Source organism: Psittacula echo (genome assembly GCF_963264785.1).
Source record: "Psittacula echo genome assembly, chromosome: Z".
NCBI classification, from domain to species: domain Eukaryota; kingdom Metazoa; phylum Chordata; class Aves; order Psittaciformes; family Psittacidae; genus Psittacula; species Psittacula echo.
This window is the reverse complement of record NC_137742.1, coordinates 7,051,398-7,077,273: the sequence shown is the minus strand read 5'-3', so window position 1 is coordinate 7,077,273 and position 25,876 is coordinate 7,051,398.

The following is a 25,876-nucleotide window of genomic DNA, read 5'->3' as shown; positions in this document are numbered from 1 at the left end:
AAACTCTGCAAAAATTGTAAACATTATTAAGTGTACAATCTGTTGGCTTTCAACCCCATGTTTCAATGATAAAATAATGAAAAAGGAATAGAGCCTGATTATGCTATGTGTTCCAGGAAAAAGTATTGTGCTTTTCTGGAACTGAACAGAAAAGTATAACTGAAGAAGAAAAAACATGTTTCAGAATACTGTTACTTTATAGAAGCTATAACGTATGATCTGGGGCTGCAGCCCCTTGTCCCCCTACCAATCAATCAGAGTTTAGATTGCAGACTTCAATCAGACATTTGGACTTGGAGCAGACTTCAGTCAGACATTTATTCTTTGAGTAATTGCTGTTAAAAACCTAACCAGAATGAACTGGATGCCAGCGTTGAGTCTCACGACTGCCTTACCCTAATATCAGCTGTAAGAATAAATACTATTTTTGTTCAGGTAATGATAGCCTGTCTAAAGTTACTTCCTCCACTACGTGACTTCATTCTTTCTGGAAATATCTTTCAGGAAAGGTGTTATTGACAGGGCATATTGTTATATATGCAAATGGATAAGAAGCAACAGACTAGCAAATGGCACTCCATATGATGAGGAGATTGAACTTCAAGAATTTTTTCATCTTCAGAATTAATCTGTCATGCATTGATCATTTCTCACTTGGGGCAAACTAGGCTGTAATATATCAGAAGTGAAAAAAAATAACCAAATAATGCAGCACAGCAGCAAGACAATCAAACTGAATGTGTAAGATTTATTTCATCTGCACTAGCTCTGTGTACCTAAGATAGACATCTTGAATTCTTGTATAATCAGCAGATTGAAACAACCGTTTTTGGTCAGACTTAGACATCTATGTTATGATGAAATCATTCTCATACGTAAGTGCCCCTTTCTCTCTAAACATAAAGGGAGCATACACTGATCAGCTTGGAAGTACATGTCAGTGCTGCAATTGTTAAATTTAGGGAAGGGAAGGGAAGGGAAAAGGGGTTTTGTAAATCTGTGTTTGGTTCCAAAGTTTTAGAAAACTAATCTCATTCTAATATATCTTTATGTGACTTTAAAAGTTGCTAGATCACGAGACAACACCATCTATCATAAAAATGTACTAGTCTATCTTCACTAGCTGAGCTAGTGCAACTGATCACATACATGCATGCAATCCTGTTGCATGGTCAAATAAAAACAGCATTTAAAGAAAAATTCTAATGATTGATTGATATTTATCTAAATATAGTAAACCTGAGATACTTGCTTTTATATGCCCAGATCTATTCAGTAATTTAGTCAGCATTTAACAGTGAGTTTACTGTGGAATGGCCTACGTTCTCTGTTTGGACACTTACACAGAATTCAAGTGTCCTTAATTTAGTGTAACTTTGGAAGTGAATCGAGCAGAATCAAAGTAAAACCACCTTAATTCTCAGTCAGAGATTCACATGACAGTTTAATGAGACTGAAATAATCCACTTCAAAAATTAATTCAGTATAATTTTGTAAGTGTCTCACTTGTATAGACAAACCTTTTATACTTCTGCAACATTAGGGTTGCCACATAAAGTAAAGCCACAGCTTCAGTTTATATGAAACAATGCAATTAACTCAAGCATCAGCTGTGTCTGATCACACATCTGTGCAGGGCTTACCATACTGGAGTGTTGTTTGTCATTGGCCACAAAAAAAATTAATTAACATATTAGTTGTATGAAAACCAAAGTCCGTTATTTAAAATATATGAATGTACTAAATTTCATAGCTAATATTTCACATCTTTGTTGTATAACCAGTGTCTTTTTCTCTTAGGTCCACAGTTCAAGGGTAGGCTACTGGGCTTATTGTTTATGTATAAACCTCCTGACATTTCTTGTGAGTCAGGATGACTTCATACTTCATATCTCAAATTATATCAATGATCTTGAAATTCTCATGACTCCTCTTCACTGCTAAGCAGATAGATATCACATAGCATTTGGTTCTAATCTTACCCTTCCTCATTTATCCGTCGTTTGCATGAGCTGTTAAGTACCTCCCCAGCTGCTGTAACTCAACTGTAGCTCTGGAATTGCATTTGTACTACTACCTGAAGAGGAAGTAGAAGGTCAGTTTGTCCAATCTACTTCAATTTAACAATATTATTCAACAGCCTCCTAGGTCACCACAAGCCAGTGGTGTTGTTACTTGCAAGTTAACAATGCAAAGTATGTTCTCAAAGTTAACATCCCTTCTGAAGTAAGAAAAAAAAAAAAGAACTAGATATTCTCTTTTTTTCTTTTGTCCTTCTAGGGCTGCAATGAGAACAAATGGAAGTGACCTTACATTATGGGACACTCCTTGTAGTGTTTTAATACAAATTTCATTACACTGAAAGTCTTGCAAGGTATTCATTAGAACATCCATAAAGTCTTTGTGGAGAGCTTAATAGCTAAAACAAGCTATTGAAATTAGCCAATCATTCTATAATTGAACTCCCTATGAATCTTTTATTGCAGTAAGGTGAAGTGAGTTGCCTAAGGTGCTGGATGTATGTTTTAGCACCTGGTTATGTGCAAAGTAAATAAATGAAACTGATAAAACAAATGTGTTTGTTCACAACTATTTGGTGGGGTTTTTATAGCATTGGACCTTCAAATTCAATCTATAGCAGATTCTAAACTGGCTTTTTCTCATTATTCATGGAGATTTTGAGTCTTCTACCGTATGGCACACAAAAAAATTAACCATTTGAAACCATGCAAAATATGGAAGTTTCATTTTGTATTCTCATCCTTAAACTATAGATTTCCTTCTCCTAGCCCAGAAAAGATTATTTACCCATGGAATAGGAATATTCATATTAGTAAAAGTCTGTAAGATGATTCTGTAATGAAGATGACATAGTGATGGGTGTTATGCAAATGCACATATACAAAACATACAGTCTCTTTCTCAGAGAATTTATACTTAAACCTAACAAGTAACATCAGTTCTTACATGTTTGTGTGCTTGAATGCCTAAACTTTACACCTTTGATCTCCCAAAAGAAATTCATGCTAATCTGGGATTTGTTATCTCAGAAACAAATTTGTGAATCTAGGATAATTAGTTATCTCAGAAACATGATCCAGGAAAACCTATATGATTACAGAAATCTGTCTTAAATTCAGCTATGAATAGTTCTCAGGTGTTATGCCTTCTCTGAAGCACAGCTTCTTTACAGGAAGCATATTTCTTTTTCAGGTAAGTATGCACAGTGAGTGGGATGCAACACCCTTGAAGGTGTCTATCTATGCTTTTTGACTAGAGAGGAAGCCTAGACAACCATTAAATTAGACATCTGCTAGGGTATATTCACAGCTACAGGTTGGGCAGAGAAGAGATTCAGAGCAGCCCTACACAGAAGGACTTGGGGGTGTTGGTCGATGAGAAAATGAACATGAGCCTTCTTCAGTGTGCACTCGCAGCCCAGAAAGCCAACCGTATCCTGGGCTGCATCAAGAGGAGCGTGAGCAGCAGGTCGAAGGAGTTGATCCTACCCTTTCACTCTGCTCTCAGGAGACCTCGCTTGGAGTATTGTGTGCAGTTCTGGTGTCCTCAACATAAAAAGGACATGGAACTGTTGGAACAAGTCCAGAGGAGGGCCACGAGGATGATCAGGGGACTGGAGCACCTCCCGTATGATGACAGGCTGAGAAAGTTGGGGCTGTTCAGCCTGGAGAAGAGAAGGATGCGTGGAGACCTCAGAGCAGCCTTCCAGTATCTGAAGGGGGCCTACAAGGGTGCAGGGGAGGGACTCTTCATCAGGGACTGTAGTGACAGGACAAGGGGTAACAGGTTCAAACTTAAACAGGGGAAGTTAAGATTGGATATAAGGAAGAAATTCTTTACTGAGAGGGTGGTGAGGCACTGGAATGGGTTGCCCAGGGAGGTTGTGAAAGCTCCATCCTTGGCGGTGTTCAAGGCCAGGTTGGATGAGGTCTTGGGTGGCATGGTTTAGTGTGGGGTGTCCCTGCCCATGGCAGGGGGGTTGGAATTGGATGACCTTAAGGCCCTTTCCAACCCTAACTCTTCTACGATTTATATGTCTGTTTTAGCAGTCATGAGGATAAACAGGAGTGGATCTGTAGAGTTGCTGCGGAGCTGGTGTCCATTAAGTATTTTTTTTTCACCTCAGATCAACTCTGCCATAGCCCAGTATCTGAATGTTCACTTATGGTTGGATCACAATGAATGCGCTCCAGAAGCACATTTTACAAAGTAGTTTCATATGTGGACAATCTAGCTGATATATTCCATAATGTGAACCAAATCATATTAGGTGAGGAGGAACAGGGAATTTGTTTGAAAAATTCACTCTTGATCCAATTGAAACAAAAAAATGAACAAACATTCATGCCCAATTGTCGTGGTTTAAGCCCAGGCCGTAAATCAGAACCACGCAGTTTACTCCCCCCCCACACACCGTTCTTCCCTCCGCTTCTGGAGGGACGGGGAGGAGAATCAAAAGAATTCAACTCCCATGGGTTGAGATAAGAACAGTTTAATAACTAAGGTATAACACAAATCACTACTGCTACCACTAATAGTAATAATGATAAAGGAAATAACAAGGAAGAGAATACAACCGCTCACCAACCGGTACCTCACCCCCACCCCGCAGTGATCCAGCCCTTCCCGGAACTCTCAGTTCCCATCCTGGGCATGACGTGCTGTGGTATGGAATACCTCCTTGGCTAGCTTGGGTCAGGTGTCCCGTCCCCGCTTCCTCCCGGCTTCACCTCCTCCCTGGCAGAGCATGAGACTCACAAAGTCCTTGGTCAGGATAAACATTCTGACCAGTAACTGAAAACATCGGCTTTATCAGTATTATTCGCAGGCCGAAAGTCAAAACCACAGCGCTGCACCAGCTACTAAGAAGCAGAAAAAATGACTGCTGCTGCTGAACCCAGGACACTAATATAAATACACCATTAGTTAAGACTAGAAATAAGGTAAACCTTATCCACATATTCATGGTTATTTTTGATTTCAAAGCACTATATGTGATGATGTTACTGGTTTCTTCTAGACCTCTGTTTGCCAATTCAATACTTCATTGTAGAAATGCTTTGATAATTTTTGGAAATGTAAATACTGTCACGTCTTTCTTTTCATATAAATTTTGGCTTGCTTTAATAACTTTGGATATGTGTATGTATGTACATGTGTGTTTCTGTTAGTATGGGGTACATACGTATATACATACATATGTGCATATGCACATACACATATATATAAGAAAAAGATCCTGCTAATGATAAATATATGATATGTATCTCCGTAAGTATAATGAAGATTAATGAGAAAGAAAGGGAAGAAAAAACAATGAAAAATGGTTCAGGCAGACCACATTTTGCATGTACTACCAGCAGAAGCATCAGAGCTGGCATTTATCTAGGAGAGTGATTTGCACCCAGGATTTTTGATGGCTTGGTGAAAATAAAAGAGACTCTTCTCCTGGCATGTGTCATATTTCTGTAGCATTAGGGACACTCCCAGCACTTCTTAGAGAGTCTGGAGGCCATCACAATGTCATGAGCTTGTCGTTTACTCAGTGGAGGAAGAAGGTTGCCATGTGTCCATTGACACAAAACAGGCAGATTCACTGACTGTTCAAGGGATACAAAATAGTGATAACACGCTTCTTTCTAGCACAAAGCACCTTCTACTAGGCAAATATTTAACAGCTCATTAGAATATCACTATCGGAGAAGGACATCCTTATCCAGACTTGTACTTACATGTTTGGCAGCTTTGACTGCAGTTGCTGTGAAAGCAGCCAGTAGATGGCTTGGTCTAGTTAATTAGTCATGCCTTCTCTAGTGTCTTGTCAGTCCTTGGCAATCATGAAAGTCTGGACATAGGTTAACGCATAGCACAGTGGGAAGGAGGGCTGGAAAAAAAGATGGATCTTCCATCACAGGTGAAATGATAATTAGTCAGACATGTATTTTGGGTGGCAGCAGCACCAGAGCAGATTGTGCATAGTATCCTGTAATTTTCTGTATACTTTTAATCATCTTTTAATTATTAACAGTTCTTGTCCACTCCAAATGCATTGGCTGGTGCCAGCTTCTTTTTGCTTTTTCCATTTTTTCCCCTACTTGTTCTAATCTAGACCCAGTTCCAACTGCTAACGCATCAATGTCAGAAACTGCAGTCAAGCACAGCCTGTCCCCAAATCCCAACCTCTATAAACACGATGGCTCATTAATAACTTAAAAAGGATGATAACACTGATACTATTTATAGGGTCTTGCCAGACAGGACTGCCAAACTTAAGGAAATTAACATGGAAAAATTGTCAACTGCAAAACATTAGTGTTTATCAACAGATCAATCAAACTTCAACTACTGTAAATTGTGCTTTTAGCTAAATAAAATATATCCACAGCGACAATTTATTGAATGCCTTATTTTGTTACTCCTGTGCCCTTGTATTGGTTTCAATGAGAGACAGAGAAGGAAAAAAGAGCAAGACAGAAACTCCTACACTCCCCTTTCCCCCTTAGCTTTCTGACTCCCCTGACACCTGCCAAGCCTCCCACAACTGCTGAGCTCTCAGAAGTTACAACTACATGTTTCACGATGAGTGGCAAATCAGAACTGCTGAACAAAATTCTCATGAAGTCAATTAAGTGTTAATTAGCTTTGACTGAGGGCACACGAGTCTCCAGCAAGCTGAATAAATGTCAAGGTGATGAGACTGTATACTAAGTACTGGGTTTACACGCGTGGAGAGCTTATGTTTTAAGGGGTTATTTTTCTCCTTTCTTTGATCGCTGCCTTCTGTCTTTTATGTCACAAAGAGACAGAATACTAGAGAGAGCAAAGTTTTCCTTCACTTGTTCACAGTTGTATTTGCTACAAATTGCTGGATAGGATATTTGCTGCAAATTGTTGGGTATTCCTGCTGATGGGAAAGTGACTTAGCACGAAAGCAGGCTTTGAAAAGAAATAACAGAAAGAAACCAGAAAGAGAGAAAAATTAGAAAAATATGACATCTAAAGTCAGCTCTGATTTTAATTAATTTTTTCTGTTTCTTTTATTCTGAATGAAATAATCAAATAATAATAACTAATGCAAAAAGAAAAACAAAAACAAAACCTAATAAATATTAACTAATTGTATATCTATCTGTATGTGATATAAATTACAATTTGGTCACCCCCAGCTAAAAAGGTAGTCTCATGAGGCTTGCGATGATACACACAAAGAACTAAAAACAAAGAAAAAAACAGAAAAACTTCAACTGAAAACTGTTCTTAGGTCTGAAAGAGACTTGGTTAGGGACGAGTGAAAAGCCAAGCAGCATATCTGTTCCCATGCCATGAATACTAGATGCAGGATTATTATTTTTTCTAGCTTAAAACTAGGTTGGGGCTTAGAGGCCTCAGTTAAAATCAGGGCCCCATTCTGGTAGATGCTATAAAAAAAGATCACAAGTCCTTCCCACTAAGATTTTACAATCTATAGCTGTGATCTTGCCATTAACTTACAGTAGGTTGTTTCCAGCACTGAGCCCATTACATGACTTGAGGTTTAGAGCCAGAGGAAAGGTGTGAAGAAGGAAACATTATTACCACATTTTACAGGTTTGGGTGGAAAAATTAAGTGTCTTGCCCAGGGTCACACAATATATGACACTGACAGTGAAAAAGCTGGGAATTCAGGCTTGACTTTAAGAGTCCAGGCTGTGGCTTGCAATGCAACACTGTCTCCACTGGGAAGATTTCTGCAGAGAGCTAATGACAGTTTTGGTGGCAGACAAGGAACTCTCAACCATGACTAACACTCTCAAGGAGGTCTTTACGCCAGAACAGTTAATATTAACAGACCAGAAAATAAAGTTATGGGCATATTTTAGAGGATACAAGAATCAGACTGACAGATTTCTGTTGATTTCTGCTTTGTAAGACTAAAATGTGGAAGTTCAACCAGCTCATTGAATGCTCATCGGATATGGTTGCCTAAATTCACGATTTTACCAGATGACTTAGAAAGACAAAAAGTTCCTTGCCAAAATCTTTATATTTCCACTGATATATTTAGGAAAATGATAAGCCACTTTCTGCTACAAAGTCTGATAACTAGAGGAATCCAAGCTTCAGAATAGAAGAAATACATTTTTTATACTTGGTTTAGGAGAATTTTCTCTGGTCTTGCCCATACACAGATGGACTCTAATACTCTTGAGGAAGATCCTTCAGGTTTAGTTTTATAAGGTAATTTCAACTTTTTAATCTGGCTACTTATTACAGGAGTTCCCAGCTTAAAGATACTCTGAAGTACCAGACTAGCTTCACATTCATCGGTCTTAGGTCTCATCAGCTTTGGAAAAAAATGAGAAAACCTTCTACTGAACTTTCCTGAGATGCAGTCTTAGCAGAAACATCAAAAAATGAGAAAAAGGGGACAGAATAGCATTTCAGTGTTCTATTTGATTTTGTCTTCTGATTTGAAAGAACTGTGAGATGTGTAAAAGAAACCAAAACAAAAATATGTTTTATTCTGTTTGGCAGAGAGAGTAGATCTCCTAGAAGAAGAATAGAATCTGAAAGCCAGCACATTATTGGCTAATCAACATGAAAATATTATTTATATGACTGTGGAACTCCTCAATGCAGAATATCACTGAGCAAAAAGACACCACAAATATCAAGAAGGATTAAGAAAAGTCTATGGACATGAAAAGAAAAACTTCATAGTCTCTCTGTTGTTATATATTTGTAGATATTTTGTTGGTTTGGTTTTATTTGTTTTTATATTTGTTTTTTGTTAGTGGGGTTTGGAGACAATATTCTGCACCTGTGTATGTTGACCAGAGAAGATACGTTAGGGGATGAGACAAACACATCTGTAACAAGATGGCAGTTCTAATAGGTCTCTGTAGGTTTATTTTTTATTTGAACACATAGACAACGCGGGTCTAGAAAACAACTTTTTATCTTTGTTTTGTAAAATATTTACAGTTAGTGGGTTGACGTTTGAAAATATCAGACATGTTGTGGATGAATGCTATGGTTATTAATTCTGATTCTGGACAACAAATTCGAATGGAAGCAACTTGGCCACCTAATAAAGAAACTGAATGACTCCAATGGATAAGTGAAGGTAGCTTCCACCATGGTCATTTAAATCAGTATTATCTCTTTATCCAACACATTTCTATGAGTTACTGGTGGGCATAGCTATACCTTGGCTGGTCCATGTTAAGCTTCCTTCTGGAAACAAGTGTACTGGAAACTAAGATAATATAGAATTATAACTCCAGCTCATGTCCAATTATTGTAATCCAATTATTATAATCATTACTGATTAGAACTTGTCATGTCACCTTGTCATGGAGCTGATTTTAACTGTTTGGATGTATTTCTACTTTATTATCACAGTCACAAACATTAATGAGAATAGAGAGTTTTCCAGGCATTCTAGATGTTGATCTTTTCATTTTTTCTCCCTGCTCTTCCTTTATTGTCATTGCCTTATAAACTAACATGAATGACCATTATAACTTTTTTAGGATTAGGAATAGGAAATGCTTTATAATATTGCTGTCAGGAACATCACAAAGAGAACAGGTTGCCTACATCTTCTTGATAGTGCAGTTAAATATACAAGTAATGTTCCTACAAAAGAGATCAACATTTATATTTCAAAGTGTATTAGAGCCTTTTTCTTCCTAAGATACATCTTTCTGGCAAAGCATAGGAGCTCTCAAGTAGGTGTAAATTACATTTATGGCCATGACTGTAAGGTTCATTGACATGGTTAGAGCAGTATAAAGTAGTCTCAGTGAAAATGACAATCAGGCCCTGAGGCTTAGACAGATGGATGGACAAAACCATATCTGTGTAGTTTTATGCTACCTTTGCAAAAAGAAGTCACCAGTTTAAAATAAAAATAAAAATGAAAGAATGCATTGCAAAATAAATTGATCTGTTATGGAATAAATCCCAGAAAACATGACACAAACAAAAAGTAAAAACAAACAAGAAAAGGACTTACTGTGCTCTCCCTGCATGTTCATGAGTGAATATAAATCTGATAGAAATCAGATAAGATAGTTGAGTTCTAGCTTTGACTCAAACAGGGCTCTCCTGTACAATTCTGAGAAAATCACTTCTCATACATGCATCTTCATTCCCTGAGCCTTGGTTTGCCAGCTATAATATTGAGATGATGGCATATATTTTTACTTTAAAACACTTTAACTCCATGCATAAAAAGTGCTATACGGAGGCTTTTGAATATTGTAAGAACACTCATCTATTCACTCTCCTTATAAAATATATGTCTGAACTATTGGACTGATCTCACTTCTGTATCAGAAAGGCCAGAGAGGATTCTGCATCTCACTATTTTACTTCACAAATTAATGTATGTGCAATCTCTTCAGTGTCTTCAGTTCCTAAATCACAACAGATATAAGTCAATTACCTGCTTCTATTTTGTGAACTCTGAAATGAAGGAGCATAGCATTAATTCTCCTAACCCTGCTTGTATTTGTGAAAAGTTCATCCAGCAGTATGTCCATGACTACAGTTGGAGGTATCATAAGCTATGCACCCTGTTCTGAAGGCATATATTTATATAAATACGTTAACATATACTTTAATAGGAGTTCATTTATCATTACACTTCAGGCACAGTTTTAACTACAGAATCTATTAACTCTTAATAGCATTTAATTATCTACATAATACATCTCTGCCTTCTAAAAATAACTTTTAAGGGTGTAGAAATGTAGCCTTCCTTTGAAAATTCTAAAGCACAGTGATTATTTTTTCAAAAGAAGTGCTGCAGCGTCTCCACAATCACTGTGACTTTAAAATGAAACTCAGCATCCATTTATGAAAAGCAAAGGAGTTAAAATTACTATTGTTTTCACTTTGTTCAGAACAATGACTTTCTTCTATGGAGCTAAAATGGCTGGACTGTCACCTAGTGACAATATGTTCACAGCTATGTTGCTATAACATGTGGAAGGCACAAGAGTATACTCCTGGTGATACTTCTAATGAAGCATAAATTTCAACAAGCTATATCCAGTCTCTCTTTGCAAATACTTACAACATTTCTTAAATCTTAACATCCTTATACTCAGCAGCCACTCAGTCATTGAGATGCATTATTCTTACAAAAAACTCATCTCCTGGTAGATCTTGCTGCATTAAGTTCAAGCAGAAAGAATTCTGCTGCAGTGCACTGGGAGGAAAAAAGAAATGCTCATTGTCAGTAAGTGTTTGTCAGCACTTATGAAACTTTCCACTTGCTCTTTCCATAGCTGCACAGGATTTGGTTGATTGCTTCAGCCATTCATTTGATCCCAAGAACAGTCTTTGCTTGTTATTCTACATCCTTCCTGGCTGCTGTTTACTGATGTCACTTACACTAGTTGATGAAATTAGAATGTGATGAAGTCAGGAGTTTTTGGTGATGTAGAAAAATGGTCAACACTACAAGTTATTATTGCAAACCTATTATACTTGCCACAATTTCTAAATCAGGACACTAATGCAGGCCGAATCTTTCACTGTCCCTTAAGTTCTTGTCAACCAAATGCATTCTGTGGTACTGAAATGAGCATGCTGAAGATACGCTGAACAACATTTTGAAAAAAAAAAAAAGCACTTAGCTTAAATATCTGTCACATTCTCTTTATTCAAATCTACAGACAAGTGTTGCCTTGTCTTCTTGTCCTAGAAAGTTCCTTAAGGGCTCGGAATAACTCCTTTTCCTCAGTTCATTACTATTCAGTAATGCTCTGCTTGGTGTCTTACTACTTACATTCCTCCAGAATGAGAAAGAAAAGCTTTGGAGATACAGATTGCCATAGTTTCTGCCAGTTTGCTTCCATCCAAGCTTCTCTGTCAGCTCAACTTCTACTGCAGATTGACATAGGCCACCTAAAATAACAGTAAGCAGCTTAGCTACCCAGGTGGAAGTTCCTGTGGTTATGTACTGTGCAAAATTCAGTGTTTTCCTACCCTAACCTGCAGCAGCTGGTGATCTAGGCAAGTGCCTCTTCCCTAGTACTGTTACCTGAACTGTAAACAGGCATGGCAAATTAGGTCCCTACTGACTGCTGTGGTAGGAGACAGGAGAAAGAGAATTCCCGTAGACAAGTATAAGTGGAGGCCTGAGGCAAGCAGACCTACATTGCTTTGGAACAAAAATATAGCAAATTGTGACAGTGGAATAACTGCATGAGAAGGGAGTATGTGGGTATTACCAAGTGCTGCAGGAATACTGAGGATGTAATTTGAGGTTACATTTCTTCCTGTGTCAAAGCAAATTAATAGATGGCTTTCCTGCTCTATTCCATGATTACTTATTTGCTACTGCTTTCATATGAAAGGTTGAGATGTGATAGTAAAAAGAACTGTGGGAGAAAAAAGATAGACAGAATCAAAAAAATATGACCTTCAAAAATGATTTTTCTTTTCACTGGTCTGTTGTACATAAAGCTCTAAAAGCACACACATATATGTGTGTGTGTATATGGTCTCATAAATCTGAATATGAATACATTTTTATATACACGCATGCATGTATATGCCCATGTTTATATAGCAATTCCTAGGATGCACACTACAGAGACAGTGCATACATTAAAGCTACTTTTCTGCCAGGCAAAAAGGTCAGAAGCTCAAGAGGCTTCTATTGGTTCTTTAGCCGTAGACCAGGGCTTGGTCCCAACCCATCTGAGAGCAATCGTATCATGCAGAAATACCTTAAAACTATTTTTGCACCAAATGAGTTATATTTGCAATGCTATAGCCATTATACTGTGCTGTGCTGTGTCCATTTGGGACCTAGTCCTTAGCAGCTCCTGAAAGCCTCAAGCATTGCAGAAATTTATTGGTACTTTAGTACACCCATAGGTCCAGTAATTTCTCTCTATTAAAGAATAAAAAAAAACCCAAACAAAAATCCTCACAAAAACACCACAAAAAAAAAAAACAAACAAACAAACAAAAAAAAAAAAAAAAACCAAACCAAACCAAACAAAACAAAACACAAAAACAAAACCAAAAAACACCACCCAAAAATGCAGTTCCATAATACAAATCAAGGGATGGGAAAGCTGATTCAAGTGTCTGCTTAAGTCTCTGTTTCAGCCTATTTCAACATTTTCAAGAGAAACTTCAATGCTGTTCTTTAAACTACTTCTGTGAAAAATGCTGGTTTAGAAAACAAGAACAGCAAAACTTATCTTAGAGAAGAGATTGATGCTTTTTTTAAACCATACCTCATCACAGCACCAGATTAGAGTGCAGAAAAAACCTCAGGTCAACAAGCAGAACCAGGGGAAATATTTCTGGGGGAAAGCAGGAGCAGGATGCTTCTCAGCTGGATTTGCTGCTCTAACACTGACCACAATGAAGGTAAGACTCAGACCAGGTCTTCACCCCAACCTCAAAACCAGATGCATTGCCTCCATCTTTTATATTCCTCTGACTGGAAATATTTTTACGTGCTGATTTTATATCTGCACATTACTTCATTATTCAGGATTTGAAGATGCTATCTAAACAGAGTGAGAATGGCTATTTGGTAACGAGGACCAGTATACCAGAACAAACAAATGGCCCATTCTACCCAGTATCCGGTCTCTGGAGTCTGCAGTGGGAGGCATAAAATCCCCATATTGTAACTAATTATGCAGTAATATACCATGGGAGATTGTCCCCAGCTGCCTGTATTACTAACTCATCTGAAACCTGGATCTACGGGAAATCTCAAGGGAAAACTTTATTCTCTCTAGATTTCCAGTTTTGAGAAGTTTTACTAAAGTTCAGAGAAACAGGGGAAAAAAAAAAAAAAAAAGACTGCTTTTATTTTTACTCCAAAAACATTGAGGTTTTCTCCTTGCAAGCTCACACATTTGTGATTCTTACCAGGTTTTACTGGTGAAGTTTGATTTTAAGGCAGGTTCGGTTTTTCCTGCAGGATGTATAAAAGTTATCAGCCACCCTTTTAGTTTTTTTCCCTGTGTGCCATTCATTGCACTGAAACTTATTGAAACAGCTTTGCACACTGTCTACATAAAAGCTCCATTTTGATGAGAAAATGACTATTAATGAGAACATGTTCTTTTCTGGCATCAGACTCGAAGAGACACAGGTCATAAATCTCTTTGATCTTCTTGCAAAAAGCTAAAATCAAGGAAAGAAGCAAGTTCATTCTTTCCCCCTCCCCTTCTTTTTCCTTTATTTTTTTTTTTAAAAAAAAAGCTCCTTATTGAAACAGTTCCATTTAGTAATCAGTAATTTATCATGCTTGCCTTCTCCCACCCCCTTTTCCTTCTCACTGTGCTTTTGTTTGGTTTTGATTCTTCATTTCAACATGCCAAAAAATCTTTCTGGAATGTCTAATCTATTTATTTCCCTTGGTTTCACAGGGGCAGAGGCAGAGAGTTTTTCAAGGGAGGTTGATGGGGAGAGAATTAGGGTGGTTTGGATTTGTGGGTTTTTTGGGGGTTCTTTTGGAATGTGTGTAACATAGTGCGTGTGTTGGGAAGAACAACACAAAAAAGAAACTATAAAAATGAAATGTGAAGAAGAATCCTAATATTCTAGTTTAGTCAATGAACTGCTGCCTTTCATAGATGTGTCAATACTGCCATCTCTCGCCTATTCAACAGCCTGGGCAGAAAACTGTAGTTTAATGAAAACTGGAGAACGAACAAGTACCCACATAACACACATACACGCATAAAAGAGCTAAGTTTTCCAAGAGAGGTGAGTGAATTTTTCCTGGTACATTTTGCTGTGGTTTAAGATGATTTTTTTTTCTTAATTTTCTACTTCCTGTTGCTGTGTTTCTTCATGTGCACCATAAACAGTACAGCTGTAGCAACGAAGACCTCAGCTGGTGATTTACGATTGCAATGTGAGTTAATTCTACCCGTTTTGAGAAAGAGGGAAAAAATCTGTATTATAATCAAATAATGATCAAATTAAGCTTGTATGTCTCCCCTGCTGTGATAAAACCATGCAGGTATGTAAATACACATGAAATATACAGTTGTATATATATTTAATAAATGCCAACTACAATATAAGCATTATAACAGTAGGTCTGAGGATAGGAAATCTACTAAAATAATTTCCAGAAATTGCAGGCATGTGTATGTATCTATGTTTATGACAGTGACTGGGTTTGATAGGTCATGAAATATCATGTTGCATAAATGCAGTGGCCAATATTCTGGACCTCATGACTATGATCTATAGCAGAATTATTGTTTCATGGAGATAAACTCACAAGAACTGCATAGTCATTTGTCAATGAGCAATGTTGTTTTCAACGCTGGTGCAAATTACAAACCAAGCTTAAATTCCTCGGTCTTCAGGTTTAATACCTTCACAAAAATATGCTATTTTCTCTTTTTAATTGTTATGCAGTAGTAATAGTTATACCAGAAACATGTGGTCTTCTGAAGTGGAAATCAATGAAAGTCTCATACTTAAAGTAAAAATTGATTTCTTAAGTTAGATGGGACAATTTCTGCAGTTTAAAAGCATATCACCATTCAGGTGATAAAAAGAAAGATTGACACTCAATTTTCTTTGCATTATTGCAACTTACTGATTCAGTCCAACATGTGGGTTTTGGTTGTGTCATTTGGTTGGGATCTTCTGCTTACCCAAAGATGAGGAGTTGTGCTCCTATGCTTACATAACAGGTTATTCAGTTTGTTCTCTAGCTTAAAATATATCCCAGTCAGAGGTGTGACTACAGAAAGGAGTATGATGATACTATAGCTATGGGTCAAGGTTACAGTCCTCCAGATTTCTGACAGATCCACAAGATTGCTTAGCACTCGTTGCACATGAATGGTGCATTAGTCTATCCCTGTAGTGCTGCAGCACTACACTGGTATTTCATTATCCCCTTTCCTCATCATCTTTCGTTATTTCTGTAATATCTGACCATATTTATGGTGTGTATGTATGTTCACATGTGTGTGAAGTGAGATGGTAATTAAGGGACAAAACCACTAAACCTGGCAGTTGTCTTCATTGCAGAGCAAATGCTTTATCAACAAACCACAGGTGTGCAGCACAAAAGCAGATAAAAACATATAGGACCTGAGATGACAGTTCTGTGTTCAAAATACATTAATCACCCAAGGTAAATTTCTGCATCTGTTATACACTGTGTTTCACTTGCTTTGCTCCAAAGATATTAAAATAGATGAAAACCTTTTCCTATTTCAATGTGGTTGGTCCAAGATGTACACATGGCATTTTTCTACTCACTGTGACTTCTTGATCTCTTGCATCTGCTCTGCTTGATCCGGTGTGGTCATACTGCCCTTCTGCACAGTGCACAGGGGTGAAGCATACAACAGGGCTCAGCTGTATTCCCAAGGGCCAAAGTCTATAGCGTCCATAAGAAAAGTCTCAGTTTTGTCAATAAGGTGTGTGGTTCAATTAGCATGATGGAAACTTTCCCATAATTATGTCTTTTAATCAATGGACCGCTGTTTCATTTACAGTCTATCAGTAATTTTGAGCCCTCAGAGATTAATTACAAGCAGATAAGTTTCAGACACATCTCCAAAGTCAAATAATTCCCACTGAAAATAATAGTCTTCTGATCCTTGTTGATCAATTTGGGTAAGTACTGGAGGACAACTATATTATCAGCCACAGAAAACTGAACTCGTATATAAGAATAATGATATCAGCTCCTGATTTCATCTGTTGTGGGAGGAACAACCTTGATTCTACTATTTGTGCTCAGCAGATTTTGGCAGAAGAAGAACACAGGTCACTATTAAACCAGGTGGTGACATTTGTACTTCCTAATCAATGGGGAGATAGTGAATTACCCACTGGACTCACAAACCAAGCTAAGCCTTGTCCATCGACTTGAAACGCTTTATAACTAAGAGTATTTTTTCAAGGTTTTAGGTGAAAGATAAATAGCTGATGAAAGATTTTTCAGTACAGCTTATCATCAGCAATAGGGAATGCTTTATTTCCCCTCTCCAGCACTTTGACCTCATCTCTTCTTTTTGGCTGCACTGGCTTAACTGTTTCATCTGCTGCAAGACATACATGTAAAGAATTCAAAAACTCATGCTTACATATCACTTTGCCCATCAACAAATGCAGAAGCTCCTTAAAAATAACGAAGGTGCTTCCCACCACATGGTACAGCCTTCTTCATAATTTGGAGTCATACTGTGCTTTCTTCACTACAGTATCTTTAAAAGAGAAAACCCTCCTCTCATCTGACTCAGATCTATTAATTCTCCTTTTTTTCCTTCTCCTTCCCCACCCTTCAGCATCCTCTATTGATTTTATGCCCTGAAAAATCTTATGGCAATGGTACTGATTAATATCCTAAACTTATCCCAGATACTTATAAGCATTTTATCATAAATATATACAAATAATCTTTAAGAAGTTTATGAAGGAAGATTCATGTGAGATACACAGAAGTCAGGTGCTCTGGGTCAGAAGGTTTGGGAAACTGGTACAATGCAGATCATCACAGTCAGTGAAGGATATCTTGTTTTCATTAAACAAACGTTGTCTCAACATCTTGGCTGCTTCTTCCCAAAGTGGAATATCAGAAAACCACAATAGTTATGAGGAGAGATTAAAGTGGGTGGAATTACATTTCAAATTTCTGCACTGACTTGTGGACCTGGGTGATTTGCTTAGAGGTGCATCAGCATCTTCTTACAGGATACAGAGGGTACGTACTTGCTGAAGTGTTAGGAACAGGGATTACGTCCTTGAGCTGATTATTTTAACAGATGTTAGTGTGGTCAGTACTCTGACTACCAACAACATAGGATGGCATATAACAGACAGAAGGTACTCTTTGCGTTTTGTGTGTGTATAAATATTTGGACTGTTATCTGCTATGCACATATAACCTCAGCACCATAAAGTGATAAATCTCAGGTGGGTGCTAAACAATTTTAAAAAATCTTTCAAAACAAGTAACAAATTTAACTTTCTTCCCCATGTTATTACATCTGATGTGCATTATTAGTATTTGGTTTCCTATTAGAGAAATGCAGTTTCAATTCAAATCAGATTTTCTCTAAAATTTCCCAATGTTCCCAAGTATGTTTCTCTAAAAAGCTTGAAAAAGGATCCTCAGTCTTACCAAACTTCTCCATTTTATCTTTTGCCCATAAATTACATTCCCATCTGATGCAGCATCAGTAAGATATGTTATGAATTCTTTTACGGATAATTCATTTCTTTCTTTTCAGTGCCTTCGTATGATTTTTTTAGGAGTCATTAGACTTCTGGCTACCCACTTGAGAAGTTTCTTAAGAATCTCTTTAAAACCAGAGGTCTCAGAGTGTATAATGACCAAATTATTTTTTCTTACCTCCTTTTCACTTCTCTTTGGTGAGGGTTGCTGTTTCATACCAGAATCTTTCAACTTCTCTTTACTCTCTGTACATATGCCTATAGTCACACCGTCCATCACAACTTGCCACTGTCACTAAAGCCCAATGTGCCCTTACAGGCTAGTGCTGAGTATCCAAGACACCACCAATATACAAAAGCATGGGAGATTTATTGCTTTGGAATATTAATTGTGAATAAGATTGTGAAAGTTTTAAAAGAACTATTTTCTTCTGTTAAATTTATTTAATTTCCAGTTATGTTTTGAAAGACTACAAGTTAAGGGCAGACCTGCTAATGTTTTAGTAATAAGGGTTACCTTTAATAGCATAGACGGAAAGAAAACTTGCATGGGAAGGAGGTTATTTTTTATATCTACTTAGCACTGAGACTCTTCACTTTTTTTTCTAAATGTAACGGCTAGAAGCAGGAATTTTGGCTCCGTTGATAATGGTTTTAAATAAAGTGTATTCCTTCCTTAATTCTTCAAGATTTCAAGCAAAGCTCTTCACTATTACGAAGGAGAAAATTGAGTGTCCTCAAAAGGTCAGCTGGGCCAGATCCATAGGCCTACTCAAGCTGATCGTGCTTGTCACAGTGCTGATTTTGGTATTAAGATCCTTGGATAAGATTTTATATCTATACCAGCCAGGTTCATCAGTGTCCTTGTTTTCACATTTTTGCCCTTTTTAGTTTTCCTGACTTTTTTATCCTTCAGACAGCATTTTTGGGTCTGCTCCCCTGTGACACATGGGGTATACAGGGCATTCTTGAGATCATTTCTAGCACATGGAACTAGAACATTAATGCCAGAAACTGTGTAAAAAGTTTATTTTTCACAGAAGTTATATGGTGAAGCTTCCTCTGGTTCCTGTAGCTATCATTGTAGTTTAGCACCCAGTGTTTTGTCATTCAGCTTTGCTTTCCTTTGTTTCACCACTGCTAAGGAAAATCCTCAAGCTTTGTTTTCTTTTTTTGTTTGGCCATTTCAACTATACTAAGGTTGCTTTTCATGTGTCAACAGGAAAACCTGTATTTCTTTTAAGTCATAGCACTGGATACAGTATAAAGCTAAGCAGTCCCAAGAAGTTTTCATATTTCCACACAGCTATACACAGAATTTTATAAATATGAATATATACATAGCTGTGTATATATTTTTATACATGTATATACTCTGTCTCTTTAACAAGAGAGGTTTTGTAATGATTTAATGATGGGTGTTGATGGCTAGAAGCTGCTTCTCTCTCCCTTAACAGTATGAATAAAGCAATAGGGCATCTGTGAAATACAGATCTGTAAATCTCAAAACAGCAAAGGTAGTTTGTGTGTTTCCCTTTGCCCAGAATCTCCCATTTGTGTTAAGCAAATGTTTTATTTATTTGCTTGTGTATAGTTTCTCATTCTTTGGGATATTGGTAGGATTTTTTTGTGTGTCTCTCACTGTTTCGTTTGAGGCAAGGGATGGCTGAATGAATTCAGGTAAAATAAGTGCTAATTCCCCTCTAACAGATCATCCATGCAAAAAAAAAAAAAAAAATTGCATTTTTTGTTATCTTAATTTTTTAATTCCTGTTGTTTTAGGAAGCAGGAAGTGCTAGTGGCATTCTCAAGAGACAGCTCTGCTCCTGAGACATTTTCAGACCAAATTTTCAGACTCAAATATTCTATTAGCTCAGGTAAATTCTGAATAAACATCCTTCTGGTTTTTATCAACATTTGTCTGAACCAGAAGTATATGAAAGTTCACTCATCATTTGACTAATCATTGTGGCATATAAAATCAGCATCCTTTTTAAACACTGGAGAAAAACATGACTTGAAACCCTTGCTATATTTAATTGCACTGTTGAATAAAATATAAAAGATAATATGGTGCAAAAGAAAGGAAGTAAGTTTATGTGAGAGGGAAATATTTCCAGGAATATATATCCAAGTTGATGTTAGATATACATAAGTAAATAGAGGCACCCATCATTAAATTTTTTTTCACGACCATAATAAAATGAAAATCTTATTCAGATCCCACAAGAATGTTTGGTAGATAGCATGACAACCAGCATGTTATAACGAAGTAACCTTGGGCTAATAAATAACAACTCCTACACTCTAACCTCAGCTTTTAAAGTCAGCAGCTCTGCACTGATATTAGCAAAATTACTTAATTTTCTTGAGTTTATGCTTTGGAATAGTTTAGAGCAAAAATGTATTGGAAATTTTTCACCTCCATTTTGACTTCTGCGCAGCATTTCTGTAGCCGCTGCAGTGGGAGAGACTGTCACAATAAATTCCTGCATCTTCTAGGCAAACAGGGTAGCTTCAACCAAAAACCTGAATCCATTGTCTAGGCTTAGAATCATGTAAAAGATCAAGTGACAGGGAGTAAAGATGACCTGAATGCGAGAACCTGGGCAGAGCAAAAAGACAGAAAGTCTTTCCCTCTCCCACTAGGTCACCTTCAAGTGAGTGCAGGAGGAAGGAGCTCCCACGGGTCTCATCAAATGGTACGTTATAGCTAGCCAAAGAGTCCCCAGGGACTCACAGAGAACTGGGGAGAACATCATGGAGGTATTTGCTCTTTCCTAAATGCTCAATGCAATTTGTTTGTACTGCTAATCAGAGAACCACGTTTTGTACAGACTTGTTTTGCAAGGTGCTTCTTTGATTCAATTTCTACAGGTTCCAGAACAGATTAATCATAAATGTAAATGCCTGTAAGGCTGGGGTTCTGGAAAGGAGTATAATTAATGTTTTAGACAGAGCAAAATCTCAGGCCTGATGCATTTAGAAGGGGATGTTTTTTCTGTAAAGGGGGAAGAATATTAAACTTTACATGAACACTAAGTACCTTGAACCCATGTTTTGTTTTATTTTGTTTTCCAGGTTGAAACCCTAAAAACACCTGAACTCAGCATATGGATCCTGAAAATAATAGCTGGGTGAGTTTCTAGAAAAGTTATTTTAATCAAAGATGCAACAGAACCCTGCTGCAGCTATTCCTCCACCTTGGACTTGCAGAGTCCTTAGCAATTCATTGGTAAACCTGAAGAAATAGTACATGCCATCATCATAAGAAACTGTAATAATGAAGGAGTTGATGTCCTTAGCCAAATTTCACCACTATGTAGCTATTACTGTAGCTATTACCATGGCTAAGCTGAGGATCCTACACACTCTTTTGATAGAATGAAGCTCTGATCTGACTGCAGCAATAGGGAAGTCAATTCTTCACTTCTGTTTCTGCCTGAAGAAGTTTGTGTAGAACCAAGGTCACTCTGAGTTCATGTTATGCTTTTTATTATGTCAACAGCTAACTCCCAAATCCACAGAGCCAAGGCTTCTGCATGGGGATATTACTGCAGTCATTGTGAAGAGGGAATGCTGAAAGAGTAATGTGTCTTGTTGATCTGAGCATAGACTTCCTTTGGACCGAGGATTTTACTTCTCTGCAGCTTTCCTGGCCAAAGAGGTTAACAAGCCACAAATAATGGAATCTTTTGAATATGAAGTACAAAACATCATATCTAAATATCATGAATAACAAACACAAGAGTAAATATTCTTCCTCTCTCCACTTTCTATGCGCTCAACTTGCAAGTCGTTTGATCTGGTACCACAGCCTATTAAAACAAAAAAAGGAATCTATATTTAAAAAACACCGCCCCTAAAAAAAAAGAAAAAATCTCCTAATAATTGCTTTCTATTCTGTGTCATGTTTTAATTAAAGATAGCAGCACCACAATCTACGATATATCTGGAAATTATTAGAAACCTTTACCAGAGGCAAAAAGGATCAATACCTCTTTGTCTCAGTGGCATAAAACATCTCTGTGTTACTTCTTTCCTGCTGGCAAGAGAGAAAGTGGAAAGAGTCTAAGATGGGAATAATAGCAGCACCAAAGTGGAGAGCCATGTGCCTGTTCATATGAGCATGGATTTTCTTTTGTTTTTTATTTTTAAAAATAAGCAAAGCAGTCTGCATTATGTGCTTCCATCCCTGCAGTAAGTTTTGCTTCCTTTGTGTCAGGGGCAGAAGGCAGCGCATGAAGCTGCTGAATCAAGACACTGAAAAAAAGAAACATAACTGAGGGTTAAACGAGGAGCCTGAGAGTCAAGACCTGGCTTCTGCTGCTGACTTCACCATGGAACTGCCATGCTATGCTGCCCAGCTTACATGGAGCTGAGAAGATGCAGGTCTTTGTACTTTGCACAATGGTGATCGTGTCCTCCTGAGAGTAATTTCTGTTTGACTGTACTTGCCTGCACAGACTGACTTTGGCTTTCACCTTGTTGCTTTATGCAGGACAGTCTGAAAGTGGTGGCATTCAAGGCTGTCTGTGCCTCATATGACAGAGTTTACAGGCATGGTACCTCTGTCTCTCACAACCCAAATGAGTTACTGGTGGGGTTCATTTGAACCATCTAGTTTTCCACAGTCATCAGTAGAGAGGAATAGGCACATCTTGGCTAAGACTGCAAATAAACGATGACCTAAAAGTGCCTGATTTTTTTTTCTCCTTATACCAAAATAAGCCAGAGCTCTGATGTCCATTTAGAAATCTGGAGTTAGCATTAAACCAGGCCTCAGTTTCCTCATGTGTAAACTGGAATAAAGGCACCATAATGAATAACATCATATCTAATGAGCTTCTGTCACTCTTTTCTTTATGTGAGTGGGTTGTAGCCTGCTTGGTCAGTAGAACATATGCCAGAGCACATTAAAGGGAAATGGTATCCTGCACCTTTCCCTTTTCTTTACTAAGTCCCTGCACTTGTCTCTGTCTAGGCTGCAAGGCAAGGAGCAGACAGGGCTGAACAAGCTGCAGTCCCTGGCACTGCCCCCAAAAATATGAGTGTATTTCTAGATACAAATGTAATTGAAAACGAATGTTTCAAAAGCCATCAACTTCTAGAAAGCCCCCACCAAATCCATGAGTGTGTAACCTAAGAAGAACCAGATCATTCATTTTTTCACAGATTTTAAGAAGACATGGGGTATTTTGACTGTCAATTCTGGTGTCCTAGATAGCACAGTTTGCCTTCCTTCACATTGTCCAGCTGTCCATCAATTGGAACACATATTTCAAACCAGATCCCAAATTCTAGGATTCAAAACTGCTCAGGTGACACTGTTGAAGAGTTTCTATAATTGGCATTCTAATGAAAATTATAACCCCAATAGGTTTTGAAAAGTTTTGTCAATAAAGAAATTCACAGAAGAATCTGACCTTGCTGTCATGCAGTTCATCACGCTTCCCTCTGAATCATCCCTGGGCCTCAAGGTTGCAGAAAATTTCTCCCCCAGCCTTAGCTTTCTGGAGAATTTTCTATCCCCTTTCATTTGTGGGGTGTGATAGGATAACAGCAGCAATCCGGTCCTTATTGTCTGTATCTGCGGATGAACAGTGCTGTATAAGGGTAAATTGTTATTATTATTGTAAGGAAATAATAATACTAATAAAACAAAATGAATCGAAGTCTTGTTTTCAGATGGTTATTTTAGCAATCCAGAAATCTAAAGCCCATGAAATAGACAATTAAGAGGGGTTAGATACTTAATATCAGTCGTTGTGTTTTGGTGGAATTTTGCAATAACGCAGCTGCTATAATAATACAGATTTTTATTTCTCCGTACAGAAAGGAAGCAGTTGTGTGTTTTCAGAGAAGCCTTGAAGTCCTGCCGCAGAATGCAGAACTTTGTGTGCGTGTGTGTGCTTGTGCACCCAAACAGCCTCTCCTCTCCTATTGCAACAGCTCCATCTTTGGGAGAGAGGAGGGGAAACATTTCTTTCTTTTAGCTGGCTTTTCAAACAAAAGAAACCTTGGAAATCTTATTTTGCCCTCAAATATCGTTATTCCTTCCCCTTTTCTTCCCCTTTTCCCCACACTTTGCCAGTTAGGGAGTTAAAGAAACAAAAACAATACCCCCTTTCTCTCATTTCTGACATAACTAAGGGCTGGAGACTCATTTAATTAGTCTCTCCTGTGTGGCTTACAGCCCTGTTCAAGGCAAACGTTTACCCCTGGGTTTCAGCACTGTTGCTTAGCCACCGAATTTTCTCTTTTAATTTTTTTGTCAGGAAAATGTGGTGTCATGTTAATGGCTATTGGGAATCCTACGGCTAAATCATAATAATAATTGTCTACACTAATCATAATTGTCTTGCTGTTGCAGTGTGCATCCCTCCTCCCTGTCAGTTTGTAGTCTCGTCCCACTCCCCTGTATTCTGTGCCTCTGTTGTGTGTGAGCTCTTCCAGGAGGGGCTGACATTTCAGTCATGCTTTGTTTGAGGAGCTGGGCCCACGACAAAAGGACTTTGAGACACTGCAGAAGGGGTCACTCTGTGTGCCTTCTCAAGATCCTCATCCCAGAACTCACCGGTGAGGAGAGTCACTTCTATGCAAGCAGCAGAGCTCATTCTTCCTACTTAAAGTGAGGCTAGCTGAAGAAGAGGAGATAGAGACCAAGAACAAAGAGCTTCTCTCATCCCCAGGCTGCTTTTAATCACTGAGCTACATTTGGCACTCTTGTTTTCTTGCCTCCTGAATCTTTCATGCTTTTCCTTGCAGTGGCTCATCTCCAGCAGAAAAGATTACATCTCCTCACACCTCATAAACCTGAGAGGCATAACATGATTCAGGACAGCAGGATCATGCTGAAGGGTTAAAAGACTTTGCTTGACATAGACTCAGAACATGTTTCCTACATCCTAGATGAAGTGTTTCATCACTACATCAGTTTTCAACGGGCAGTCAGTCGTGAACATCTGTCTCTGTCCTGACAACAGTCATTATGAAAGGGAGAATCATGACACCACAGTTTTTCTGATGGGCCTGATCTGACCCAGCATGTGGTAGACTGCCAGATTATTTTCTTCAAGTGAGGCAAAGCAGTGCCTCAGATCCTGTTTAGACATTGATAGGCATTAAATGCCAAGGGCATTTAGACCTAGAGGCTTGCAAGGAAGACAGTAGGGCTCTGCAGAAACTACAGGTGCAAGTGAAAAATGACCAGGATTTGGTATGTTAAGTAGTCACTGGTGTTTAATTGGAAGTGAATAGGGTAACATGACAAGTAAATCGTGGCTTGTAAAGCCCAGGGTCACTGTTTTCTAAAGACAAAAGGAGAAAACATGAAGGATTTGAAAGAAAGGGAAATTTAATCCCCAGCAACTATACAAAGGCATGGATAGAGATCCCAGTGTGCCCCAGTGTAACTTCTTCAAGAAAAAGACATAGCTCAAGGAGAAAATCAAGAAGACAAAGAAGTCATGGAAACAGACAAGGTACATAATAACCTATGACCAAGACTAAAAAAGAGCCAAGAAAGTGCATCATGAGAAAAAGTAAAACCAGATCTTTCAGAAGCAAGATTGTAAGTGAAATGAAAAGCTAACAAAGAAACAAGCAAAAAAATAAATACTACATACTTTAACACAGCTCCAGAAGTCTGGCACTCTCACTGACACAC